Raw genomic sequence first — 13,090 nt, 5'->3', positions numbered from 1 at the left:
GTTTCACAAGCAGTAATGAACTTCCTGCCATACTTGTTTGCTGCAATGAAGAGTATTATTAGTCCCATTTTTCAGATAATAAGCTGAAGCAGACAAATATGAATAATAACTTTATTTACAAATTTTGGACACTGAGTTAAAAAACAATAGACAAGTATTATTCAGATTTTATTAGTTCACAGTACAGCCCTCCCTGGTGTCAGGTGTGGGTGTGAGAACCCCACACTTCTGCAAGACCGCCACAGTCTTTTTCTCAAGCTGATGCCTGGCTGAGGAAGGATGCTTCGGGGAATGGCTTTGTGAGGTTAGCTGGCTATAAGGCCTGGAAAGGAGATCCATGCCTTTCCTTTACCAACCACAGGGAGTGATCCCATTGATGCAACCACCTTGTGTAACATCCACCTTAGTTTGGTTGTGTCTTCTAGCACAGCACAGCTGGGAAAGGCAATTGTGGAGATAGCCTGGGCTTAGCCTCCCTTATCCTGGGGTCAGAAAGAAAATAGGCTTAGCATTGACAGAATCCTTGGAAATGCTATTTATCAACTGCTACTGAGCATATGCAATCAGATATTTTCTCATTTATTTATAACTTGTCTATATTTGCACATTATACATAGATGTGTACCATACACATAGATGCACAACAAAAGACTTACACATCACACAAAGACTATTCAATGCTTAATTCATTTCCTTGCCTCAAGACATCATACTGCCAGAAATTATTTACAGAACTGTTGAAGTAATCACTGGTAAATAGCATGATTGGCAAATAATATATTTTCTGTTGATTTTATTATTGAAAACAACAGGACAATTGATGCTAACACTCTTTTGGATATCAGACTTGGAACATTTCAGCCCCAACAGTTAAATTCTGGAAGAGTTTTTAACAACTGAAATGAAGGGTTTCTACTGGGAAGAGTTTGACAGCATTAACTCCAAAGAGCCTTCACCACTCAGTCTGTGATTGCTTCTCCCAAATTGTGAGTTGAAAATCATCTCCACCCCTAATTCTTGCCAGAGTTACAGTCCCTAGTAAGCAGGGAATGCAGAAGTTTTGATTTTTTTAATTGGATCATGGGGGTAGAGAGATTGAGTAGCTCTAGTATATAGTATTTGTATGAAGAGGTTGAGTAGCTCTAGTATATAGTGTTTGTATGAAGACCCCACTGCAAAAAGCATTTATGGAAGTATTTGATGACAAATTAAGAAGCAGAAATTATTTGTGTGTATAAAGTACACAATGCCTGTAATGAAATTTTTTAGTTTATTAATCTTTCTGGAATGAGTAGGAATAGTGTTATCTGTTATTTGCATAGCTGATAACTTCCAGCTGTAGAATCAGTGTGTTTACAGTTTTGGTTTGATTTGGTTTTAGTCATATGAATTTAATGTGAGAAAGACACAGACTTATGTTAACCTGAGTCCTGTCACAAATAAAAAACCCAGTGTGTACTTGTCAGGGCAAATAAGTTATAAAGACTGTATACAAAGGAGTATGCATCATTGTGATACAAATGGTTTCGGGGTTTTTTTTACTTTGTGCTCATAGAAATACCAGGTGCAACAATGCCATTACTTTTTTAATAAGGTTATCATTCTGGTAGTCTGGGCTTAAAAAGAAAACCAAAGGGCCTCACCTTTGAGGTGTTTCTTTAGCTTCAGTTAAGGGCAATACTTTGTAGAATCCATGCAGGAACTACTTTAACAGCCTGGGGTTAAAATGGGCTTATTTTTTCCATCTTTGAGAATTGTCAGTCATTTTCTATCTGTTTATTTCACAGTCACATTCCAGTTACAACAGGTCCATAAAAGCTGGAAAATGCAGCATGGAAGACATTATTGAGGTATTTATTAGAATATTTGGTGTGTCTATTTGGAAGGGGGTGAGGAAGAGCATCATCACGGAAGTGTTTTCCTTACACTTGCAGGACATGAGCCAGTGAACTTCTTGTGACTGGAAAGCTTATACCAGCACATTGCAGAGAACAGATTTTCACTATGAGCACAGTCATCCCCCAACTGCAGGTGTCAGGGGACAATAGAAAAGCCAGACTTTTGTGATTGATTATGCAAAATTGATTGGACATATCGTAAGAGTCAACATCCTCAATCATGTTTTACCAGTGTGGTGGTAAAATTATTGATATTTAAGAGTATTGATAGTTGAGAGCTCTGGCTAAGAAGTTCATCCTAAGTAAAAGAACAGTCCTTTCAACTAGGAGCTTGCAGCCTGTTTGTTTCCCCTCCCCTGTGCTAATTGTAGGAGATACAGGGTATACCTGATGGTATCAGCTCCATGTCCTTACCTTATTTACTGTGTGAGTCCTTCTTGGAGCCATGGCAGCCAGCAAGCTACTGAAGAAGTCTGTCCTCCTGTTGGAGATGGATACTGGAATTTGTTAACACCACAATGACCTTTTTTCTCACCTATTTTATTTATTTTTTTATTCCCTGACATAGCCTCTATTAGAATGATTACAGGCTGCAATAACTGAGCAGAGCCTATGGGAACAGTGAGGATGATACTGTTCACATGTTATCTCACTGTGATCATAGTTAATAAACTGTCTGACCTGTTCCAAACTGTACAAGTGTTATTACACACTTGGATTGTCCAGATCTCCCACTCCAACCTGTAGCCCCAATTTTTATGATAGAAAAATAAGAAAATCACTTGTATATTAAAAAGAAAAATCTGCTTTGTTTTCCCCTTCTCTTCTTCAGTTTTAAGTCTTTTAGAGGTCTTTGCATGGCATTCCAGTAATCTTTATCTTCAAGAATTCAAGCAGCTTTTTTAGCCCAAAGCAACAACTTTTAAAGGCACTATTTTTCTTAGCAAGACCACATCCACTCTGAACAGAAACATATTACTTGGAATTTATAATGTAATATTGTTTCTCTGAGTCATCATAATGAATCCACATTAGTTTATTATCACTTACACTCAGCCCAAACACATTATATAAATGTTGTTGAGTTGCTTGTGTATCTGAATACCAAAGTCTACTCCAATGTTTCTGTTGTCCTGTCCTGTGTTGATTAAGATATTAATTGCTGCTGCTCCTGGAGTAATGCTGTTGTCACTATACATGTACCTAAAACTGCACAACATCATCTACTCAGACAATATGGAACAGGCTACATTTAGATTTGTAGATATTATCACTTATGATTAAAATATTTGTAGTCTCAAGGTACAACCCATAAACATAAGAGTTTATGTTCATGCTTTTCAACATAAAAAAATCCATCCTTTGTTCTTTAAATCGAAAGGTCTTAGTTTAAAATAAGAACACTTTTCTTTAAAAATGCTATTTATATTCATGCCAATGACAGACTGTTCTAAGGCATAATTTTACTCTTACTATTCTCAGATGTTAATGAGTTCAAAAGTGCATTTGGCCTAATAAATCTTCACATTGTATAAGTCTCTCAGAAAAGAGGGTTTGTTTGGTGTGTTGTGGTTTGTTGATTTTTTTTAAACTTTGGAGCTTTTTCAGTTTCTGCTGCATTGGTTAAAGCTTTCCTGAATTACTTCCAGTGGAATTTTTAGTTGTGAGTTGCAAACACAATATTTTCTTCATTTGTGTTATTTCAGCTAAAGCTGATAGACTGAGTTAAAAAGGCAGAAAAAGGCGTTTCTGTCTTACAGTTTACAAACAAACTCCCAAATGGGCAAAAAATAATCAGTTGAATCTGAAAATTAAAGAATATATAGACATATTTGTGACAATATTCTTGCACGTATGGCTGCTTTTCAGAAGTGCCTCAGCATCTTAATGGCACTGATTTTGATGGGGAAAAAGCAGCTGGCCTATTGCAGCAATTCTGAAATCCCACAAAGTAATGAACTCCTTTATTAGGCAGGGAATACCTTTAGAAGTGAGGCCCATTTTGACCAGAAGCAATATGTTATTTCATTAACTGCAATTAATATTTCTTTTGCATAATAATGTCCTTTTAAATACAAAACATAGTTTAAAAGCTTCATTTTTATGGAACAGCAGTAAGGGGTCATTTATTTTACCTGTAGAAGCAATTTTAACAGGCTCTTTTCGTGTATTCTTAAAATTTTAGTTCTATCTTTCGTCTTAATACTGCTTATAAAAATCTTAAGACAAAATAATCACCAGGAGGTGTGTCCATCACTATTACCTGACATAAATAGATACATATACATAGACATAGACATAGACATAGACATGGACATGGACATGCACATACACATACACATACACATACACATATACACATACATCTATATATGTGTACAACTAATCATCTAAATAAATGTACGTGGGACAGATCAAAAATATGTAAACAGCTTAAAAATACTAAGTTCAACATAGCATAGCATAACATAACGTAACTATAACAAAAATTGAAAATGAACATGCCAACCAAGGAAAATGAAACTTTGTGGTCTGCTCTGGCAGTGCCCATAGTTGGAGCTGCTGTAGGATGCTGCCCAAGCAGGGTTGGAGCCCAGCTGTGCAGCCAGCAAGCCAGGACACTGCCAGTTGCATCCCCCTGGGCACAGAGAGCACAGCCTGTCATGGGGAAGGGCCTGGGTGGTCTGCATGATACACAGGCCTGTTGAATAACAAGCCAATTTTCACCTTTTAGCTTCAAAAGGTACTTTCTTCTTAGTAAACCGCTCAGGGGTTTTTTTGATATTTTATTCTTAGTGACATCTTTTTGGGGGGCACAGAAAGATAAAAATCAAGAGACATTTACTATTTGTACAAACACTCCATGCTTATTGCTCATAAGGAGCAATTTAAAATGATACATCATTATTCTATAAATCAGATATAGACAGACAACTTACTGGACTCCTTCCAATGTACACTGAGACATGCACCAAAATATCAGAGTGTAATTACTTTCATTATATATTCCAATTAATCTGAAAACAACTGAGTCTGTAAAGATTGCATCCTGCTAATCTTTTCTCACATAAACCCCAATATTATTTATAGAATTGGTTGTCCTCTGTTTACTTGATTAAAATATGGACTAATCAGGCACTGCTTTTCCAGAAATAGTTCTTGACTATGATAATTGGCTGTTTTCTGAAATTTTCTTTATTTAGCCAAAACACAAGTGCATATTTTACTTCATGTCAATACTTTAAACTTATCTCTGTCTTGGAACCAATGACTTAACTAAAAAAACCTAAATAAGAAAGCCATTTTAATATGTATCTGAAGGAATATTTTTTGTGTGAACCCCTGTTCTGATACTCCAAAGATGTTTTGTTGTTTGAGCACAGTTCTTTTCCAATAAGCATTATCAATTCCTTTATTTTGAAGATTATTTTATAATGAACTCTTCTTCACCTTTGACTTTGCTTCAGTCAGGAAAAGGATATGTGTCTGTTGCAGGCATATAACTGTTTCTGACCCTGTATTGTCAATGATTTAGACATTCTTCTTTGTCTTTCAAAAGCAATGACTTTTCTGTCTTTATTGATTGTTTCAAAATCTACTTCCTTCTTCCTTTAAAATGGAGATTCATTTTTGCCTATTTGGAGTTCTCCATAAAGGGGAAAGAAATTACATGAATCTTAAAATGTTGTAAGATATTAAAATGTTAGCTAAGAATATACTATTAATGTAGAATTTTTTTAATAAAAAGCCTTTAGCTCTCATAAAGGATTGGAAAGTTAAAGGAAGAGGCTCGATTGCACTTCCCTGTATAATATGTTGTGGTGATGGCAGGGAAGTGTATAGCAAAACCTGAGCCCTGGGATGATCAGATCAGGCCTTGGGGCAGTTGAGAAGGTGAGGTACAGACCTGATGACAGCTGGTGCAGAGTGCAGGCTCGAGCCAGCCCTCCTTTGGTAGCTGGGCTCTTCCTGGGCAAGCGGTACCTGCATGGAGAAGATCACTGAAAACAAGGATGTCTTGCCGTGGTGGCCAATGTGCAGCAGGCCATAGAGTTCTTCTGTGGAGGGAGGAAGGATAGAGCTTTTGCCTACTCCTAATCTCCCAGCTTCCTGAACACTGAATTAATTAATTATGCCTGTAATCCTCTCCTCCTCTGTCAGTTTCAGTCTTCTCTTCTGACCTTGTTCCTCCCTCTTGGCCCCTTCTTCACTGGCACCATGCTTCATTCAGTGCTTAATTACTCCGCTGCACTTTATATTCTCTAGTTCGAAGCCCCTGTTCTTTGTTTTGTCATATTCTGGTAATGCAAATAATCCTCTTCCTTTGAAGGTATTTGTATTCTGTGATCCTGTCTCCCCTGAGACTTCTCTTTGGCAGACTGCAGAAACTGAGTTTTGTCTGTCTAACCTAAGTCACTAGATACCTTTGAATGATGTTTTCTCTGTATGTGTTTTCTGCACTTTCATGGCACTTCCAAGCTGTGGGGAGCAGAATATACCCCAAAGAAGGTCCCAGCGCACTTACCTACATAAAGCATGCCATATCCCGTATTATTTTTACAAAAGAACAGTGTACAATCACTCATCCCCCTGGAACTTTTACTGCAGCTCTTCATGTGAAGGAAAGTACCAAGGAAAAGAGGTATCCATTAATCTACCAGCAATTTGTCAGTTTAAAATCTCTGCCCAGTCTAAAATCTGTAAGTCTATGATTCACCATGCAAGGCATTACTGAGGCAATAACTGTTCAGAGACCTTTTGGCTGTGCCTTGTCTGAAGTGCACTGGCTGAACACATTGATATTAATAAAGCTATTTGTGGCTTGCATTGACTGATGAGTCTTTTTGTCTTTCCTAAATATTTTATTACAGGTGCAAAGTTGATAGAGAGTTATGATTCATGGCAGTAAGGATACACTGGAGAAGATAACAACCAGAAGTTGTAGGGCTCCTTCATGTCCTGGATCCTTCTCAGCAAGGGACCGTGTAATAATGTACAGAATGAGTTAATTGAAGAAGCTATGGAAGTACAGTGAGCAGAAAATGTGCAATGGTCTCTGATGCACAAAGGTACTGTCTGCAAGCACTGATGCCTCAGCTGGTTTTCCTCCATTATCTGGTCTGCTATTTATTTTTGACCCTGATGGTTTAATCAGTGCCATGCAGATTGAATGCTTCAGGTACCTGGAGCTCATGGAGGGCTACAAGAGCAGGTGCAAAGAGGCTCATGGTAATGACTGCCATTCAGCTCTGTGCAATCTGGTTTTATTGGAAATTATTTGTTACAGATAAATATCTTGAATCATTAATCATTTTAAATCCCTTTTGTCCAAGGTATCTTGCATCCACTAGTAATGACTCCAAAAGTTAAAGAATAAAACTTGTGCCAAAAAATACTTAACTTTTTTTCTGTGTGTCTCATTGTTTAGAGAGTATTCCTGGAAAAAGTAAAAGTAAACTTAGGACAATGCTTTTTCTAGAATACTTGTTTATCTCAGTACATCCTCTTTTTGCTTTAATATCATAAGTGATAATTGCACCCCTAGGGTGCATCTTGGCTGATATCTAGACCACATCTAAAACTGTTTTCATTTTACTATGAAGAATTGTTTGAAATGAGAGGCTGTGGATGCTTTAATACCAGGGCCACAAAATGAGCTATCAATACATCTCTATCATTTAAAAAAGCTAAGTGATGATGAGATTTATTAAATACCAAATATAATTTCACTGCTACTGAATACCATGACCACATTCTGTTGCATTAAAAACAAAGGAGAAAATATAAAAATTATTTGCTTTATGCATTCAGAAATCTCATAGAGCCCAAATATAACTCTGGTCTTTACTTGGTAGTACACAAAGGATATACCCTGTGCCACAAGATTTCCCAAAAACTTCCTGCTATGAACAATGCTTAATGGCTTCAGTGGAAGGAAAGTTACTTTTTCCTGCTGTTATTGCAAAGTCTAAACCAAAGAACTTCGTTAAAATGACGTTGTGCTTTCCAGCACAAATGATGATATATTTTGCAGGCTTCTCCGTAAGAGGTAAGCAGCATGGATGGATCTTTCCTAGTCCTTACAGGAGACACAACTTGAGAATCCCACAATGTGCAGTAGGCATAGTACAATAAGTTGTAATTAATCATCTGCCAAGGAATGCCAATAGGCAAATACACTGGAAAACACCAGTGTGGCTCTAACACACATTTTGCTGTAACACAAGTCCTCAGGGGACAGGTAGGGAAAAAACGAAGGGAGCGCAACAGGTGAGTTCATATTTGCGAAACCAATCTCTTCCAAGCCTGGCTCTTGTGTCATAAAGAGTTCAGGATGTCCACAATTGCCTCACAAGCTTTGTGCAGGCTCTGCCCAGGAATGTGTTCAGTGTGAAGAAGATACTCTAAAATATAAATACTAATAATTAGTCTCAGTCCCTCTCTTCTAAAATTATAGGTGTTTCTAACTGAACAGGGTTGAAACAATCTTTACATGCTGGTCTACATAAATTCAGATTTACTATGGAAAAATATGAAGTCGCTTTTCCTTATGTACAAGATTTTGTGGATTCCAAGACAATGGTATGTAATTCCACATTCTGTTCCAAATTCCATTCTTCTAATATCAACACATTAATTGACTAGAACAGGTTGCAATCATTTCTCTTTCCTATCCTTCTCCTGGAGGAGGGGGATGAATAAGAAAACCCATGCAACCAAAGTTTATGGTTAAGTGTATTTTCTTTGACATGACATTTATTAATGGTTTTCCCGCATATCTTCACTTCTTCACTTGGAAGACAATTTTTTTCTTAATATTTCTGACAAGAGGTAAATGCAAAAGGTGGCTGAGCAGAGTTACTCCCCAGGATGTGGAAGCTGTAGATTGCTTTTCCTGCTAGAGCTGAGCCCAGGGTCAGCACGCTGCCAGTCAATTGGGTGCTGTCTGGCACTGCCCTGCAGTCCCAGCTCAGGGTGTCCATGCAGAGGAAGAACCTCTGCTTTTTGTGCTTTTTGGAATTAACTATTTTTTTGGTACAGGGTCCAAAACCATTACATTAAAAAAAAAATCCAAAAACACTTTTAAAATTTTATATCTTTAAATATTAAGCATTAGGTTTTGGTGAGCTGAATTACCAGAAAATTTGTGGATTTTTTCAACCCATTTTGTATGCAAGAAGATAGAAACTTGCATGTATCTGCTTGTATCTGATGTCAACAAGTTGCTTGGTGCAATGGGAAAACTTTGAAAATGTCTCTAGTCACAAATCTCAAGAATGCAAAAGGCACTCCCATCGATCTGCATCAGTGATGTAACAGTCCACTCTTTTTTTTTCTAAATAATAATATGTTTTATAGAAGCTAATCCAATGCATTCAACCATAAGAGTATGAAAGGAAAAAAAACAAAACAAGTATGGTATAAAATGTGTGCTGGGCAGTCTTCTGATGAGTGGGAAAAATGTGAAAAGAAAGTACAACTTTATATTCTGTGCATTCCAGTTCTTAAAAGCCATCTGAGCAAAATGTCTACTATTAGTTGCCCTATAAAGAAGAATGGGAAATGGGTGGGTAAAATATGTGAAAGGAACAATAGTCTAAAAGCTAATTGCTCTTATTTCCATATAATTCAAAAATATAAAATTGCCTTAGCAAAATTACTGAAGTGATTTATTCCTAGCCTGTGAATAACCTAAAGCTTACTTTTTCCCTATTCTAAAAATGCTTGTGTAGGAAAGCTGAAACAGGAAGATCGTGTACGCACTTCTCTCCAGGGTGAGGTTTGCCATTCAAAGATGGTAGGTAGCTCTCCAGCCTGAGCAGGGACAGGTGAATCTGGAGATGCATCCTTCCCTTGCACAGGCCTCAGACCCCCCACCACAGCTTAAGAGTCAGCACCCCCTTTTTATACAAGGAAGAACTACTGCTGTCCCCAAAATCATCCTGGAGAGGGTCTTTGCGCCAGAATATGTGCTGCACTGTCTCCCCCACAGCATGGGTGTTTGGAGTGACTGAGAAGCCAAAAGTTCATGGTGCCACAGCTTCCCTCAGCCGTGGTCCATCAACCTGATTTGCTGGACCTCTGCTTTGTCTCACCAGAGCAGAGGACAGCATCTCCTGCCTTAGCAGGAGACTCCAGTAGCAAGAAACACTGCTTTAACTGAAAGTAGCAATTGAACTCAATAATGGCAGTGCTACATAGCAGGACATCAAGCTTAATAGCTCAAAAGTTAGGACACTAAGCATCACTCACAAAAAAAGCACGCATCAAATGCATTTCTTGGAAAAACTAAAACAATTAATCTAAAATTACTGGGATAGAAAAAATTAATTAAATCTATAGAACTGAGTGAAAGGCAGTATTGTCACTGCTGTCATAGTATCGTAGATTCGTAGCATAATTCAGGGTGGAAAGGATCTCAGAAGGTCACTAGGCCAGCCTCCTGCTCAAAGCAGAGTCCCCTTGAGCCCAGACCAGTTTGCTCAGGAATATGCCCATTTGGGTCCTGAAGACCTCCAGAGATGGAGACTCTGCAGCCCCTCTAGGCAGCCTCTTCCACAGTGTGCTGGGGAATACCTGATGCCTTTCAACTAACCTGAGTGTCTCTATTTCAAATTCTGTCCCTTGTCTCTTGCTCTCCTTCCATGTACCACTCTGATGAGCCCAGACCTCTCCTCTTGCTAAGAACTCCCACAGAGGTGTTGGGGGGCTGCTCCTGGGTCCTCCTGTAGCTTTGTCTCTTCCAGGCTGACCAAGCTGGTTCCTTCACTCTGTTCCCAAGGGGAAAATGGTTCAGTCCCCACCCAGCCTAGGAGCCTCTGCTGAACTCAATCCAGTTTGCCCATGTCCTTCTTTACTCAGTATCTAGAACTACTGACTAATGCAGCCCAGGAGAGTTCCCAGTCACCTTCTCCTTCATGTGCCACTCCAAGAGTACTCACTGAATGATTTCCCAAGGAAACAACAGTAGGCTGAGCAGTCTGCAGTTCCCTAGGTAGGTATTTTTGCCCTTTTGAAGAGGAATGAAACAGTTCATGTCAAAGGAAGTGAGTAGAGGGAATAAAATAGAAGAATTTAAGCTCTGGCTTACTGTTTTTCAGCTTACAGATTTTCAGCTAGGTCAGAAAGAATCAGAACCAGAACCCTGAAAGATCTATTGTCTTCTGGAATATGAGAAGGACAAATTAGGTCAGATTATGACTGCTACATAATGCTAAATCTTACAGTGATCAGTGTAGGATGCCTAGGGTTTGAGTATTAGAAAGAGTATAAATGAAGGGTTCTCCTGTGTAGAGCACCATCTGGTACCCCAGGACACCATCTCATCTTCAGCAGTCACTGAGTTTGGACTGGTGGGGCTCTCAATTCCACCTAAACCGCTCTGCTAAACAGTCCTGGTAATCCCATTGTTTACAAACTCACTAAATTCCTTTATAGATCATTATAACTTTGGTAGCAATAAATTACATCATTAAATTCTCTGTTATGTTGGAAAAAATGTTTCCTTGTGTTTGACTTAAAGATAGAGTTGAGGCTGTCCCTTAGCTCTTGTGTACCAGGAAACAATGGGAAATGAACAATTCCCCATTCACCTTCTTTCCATGGTGTGCAGTTCTCTTGGGTCCCATCAAAGCTGCTCTTGAGCATTTTCTTTCCTGATGAACTTCCTTTGGGATACATTTCATATGTCCATCTGTCTCTCATCCCCTTCCCATGTGTCTCTCCCACAAACACCAGTTTGAGAACTGTTTACAAAACAGTCCACAGATCTCCTGGCAGACTCTTAAGAAAACACAGCCTCTAGCCAAAGTCTGTGTTTTGGAAACTGTTTTTCCTAAGTAAGTATAGTTTCATTTTTATTTTATTATCTCCATTTGCTAAATGAGGTTAGCTAGCATTTTACAACAGCTATATTTCATCAGCTGGAAAGAGAGGAGAGACTCTTGTGCTGTATTTGGAAATGGGAGTGAAACATGTCAGGAATGGCCTTCACCAAGGTCTTTCAAGTTTTTTGTATTCAGAGTGTTCCCCACATCCCATGTCAAGGTGACTGCCCCATGGAGGCCGTCGCTGCCACTCAGGAATTCAGGTGGGAGGCTTTGGAGGAGGGCTTGGAGACTGGAAGGGAGAGGCAGGACAAGGATGTTGGGATGTGAGTGCCTGCTCACAGTCCTGGCTGCCTCATTCCCTCAGGAGCTGGAATCATGCTTTTCACACCCCCTTTACCTTTTCTTGGGGTTGGGTGCAGCACCTTTGCTGTGCCAGCACTGGGTGCAACACTTCCTCTATCAGTGCTCCTGCAGAGCACAAGACAGTCTTAAAATATTACTCTTGGTGCAGTCAGTATTTTGGTTTTAGCAACCTTAGAATCAATAGTGATATAAAACAGAGGTGGAAAACTATTTCTTGCTGTGAAGGGAGAGTTTCAGCATACTGAGGTGATGGAGTAGCATGTCCTGGACTGACTGTACCCACAACTCCATGCACTGTTCTATAAGGCTTTAGCATCCATCATGTGGCAGAGAACCTCCTTTCCATTGTTTTTATCATATGGAACTGATAAGTTGCATTTTTCCTTTTATTAGCAAGCGAGGTCCACCAATAATTTTAATTCTGCGGGGAGAACTTACTTTAGGGGTAGTCATTCAGTTCAGAGCTGCACATGTTGTCCCTACAAAGCAAACTCCTTTCTCTGTGTCTCAGCCTGTCTCTGGTAAACACAAAGCCCACCAACTAGAGACATTAATCTAAATAGAGCTGGGAAAGGCTAATGTATTGTTTTTTCCTTACAGTGACAAATAATGGATATCAAGTATAAAAAAGAATAACAAGGCAAAGCTACTGATTCTGTCCTGGGTGATATTTGGTTTTAGTCTAGGCTTTGGAAAACTTAGAGCATTTTCCTCAAGTTTATTGTATTTTATGTGTATCTAACTTATTTCTCAGGTTTGCGTTTGAGCAAAAGTGTGGGCCTTCAAGACATGTTTGTAGTTTGTGGGTGGATAGAACCAATGGGGAACTTCCTCAGATGAAGCCTCTGAATTTTCTGTTTCAGGAGTCATACACTCTTTGACATTTCCTTTTTATGTAGTTTGGTGCAGTAAGGGTGGGGCTGCTCAGCCTGGAGAAGAGAAGGTTGTGGGGAGACCTCATCTCAGCCTCCCAGTATCTGAAGGGGGCCTGCAGGGGAG

Source organism: Ammospiza nelsoni, chromosome 5 (genome assembly GCF_027579445.1).
Source record: "Ammospiza nelsoni isolate bAmmNel1 chromosome 5, bAmmNel1.pri, whole genome shotgun sequence".
NCBI classification, from domain to species: Eukaryota; Metazoa; Chordata; class Aves; order Passeriformes; family Passerellidae; genus Ammospiza; species Ammospiza nelsoni.
This window is presented reverse-complemented; position numbering follows the sequence as displayed.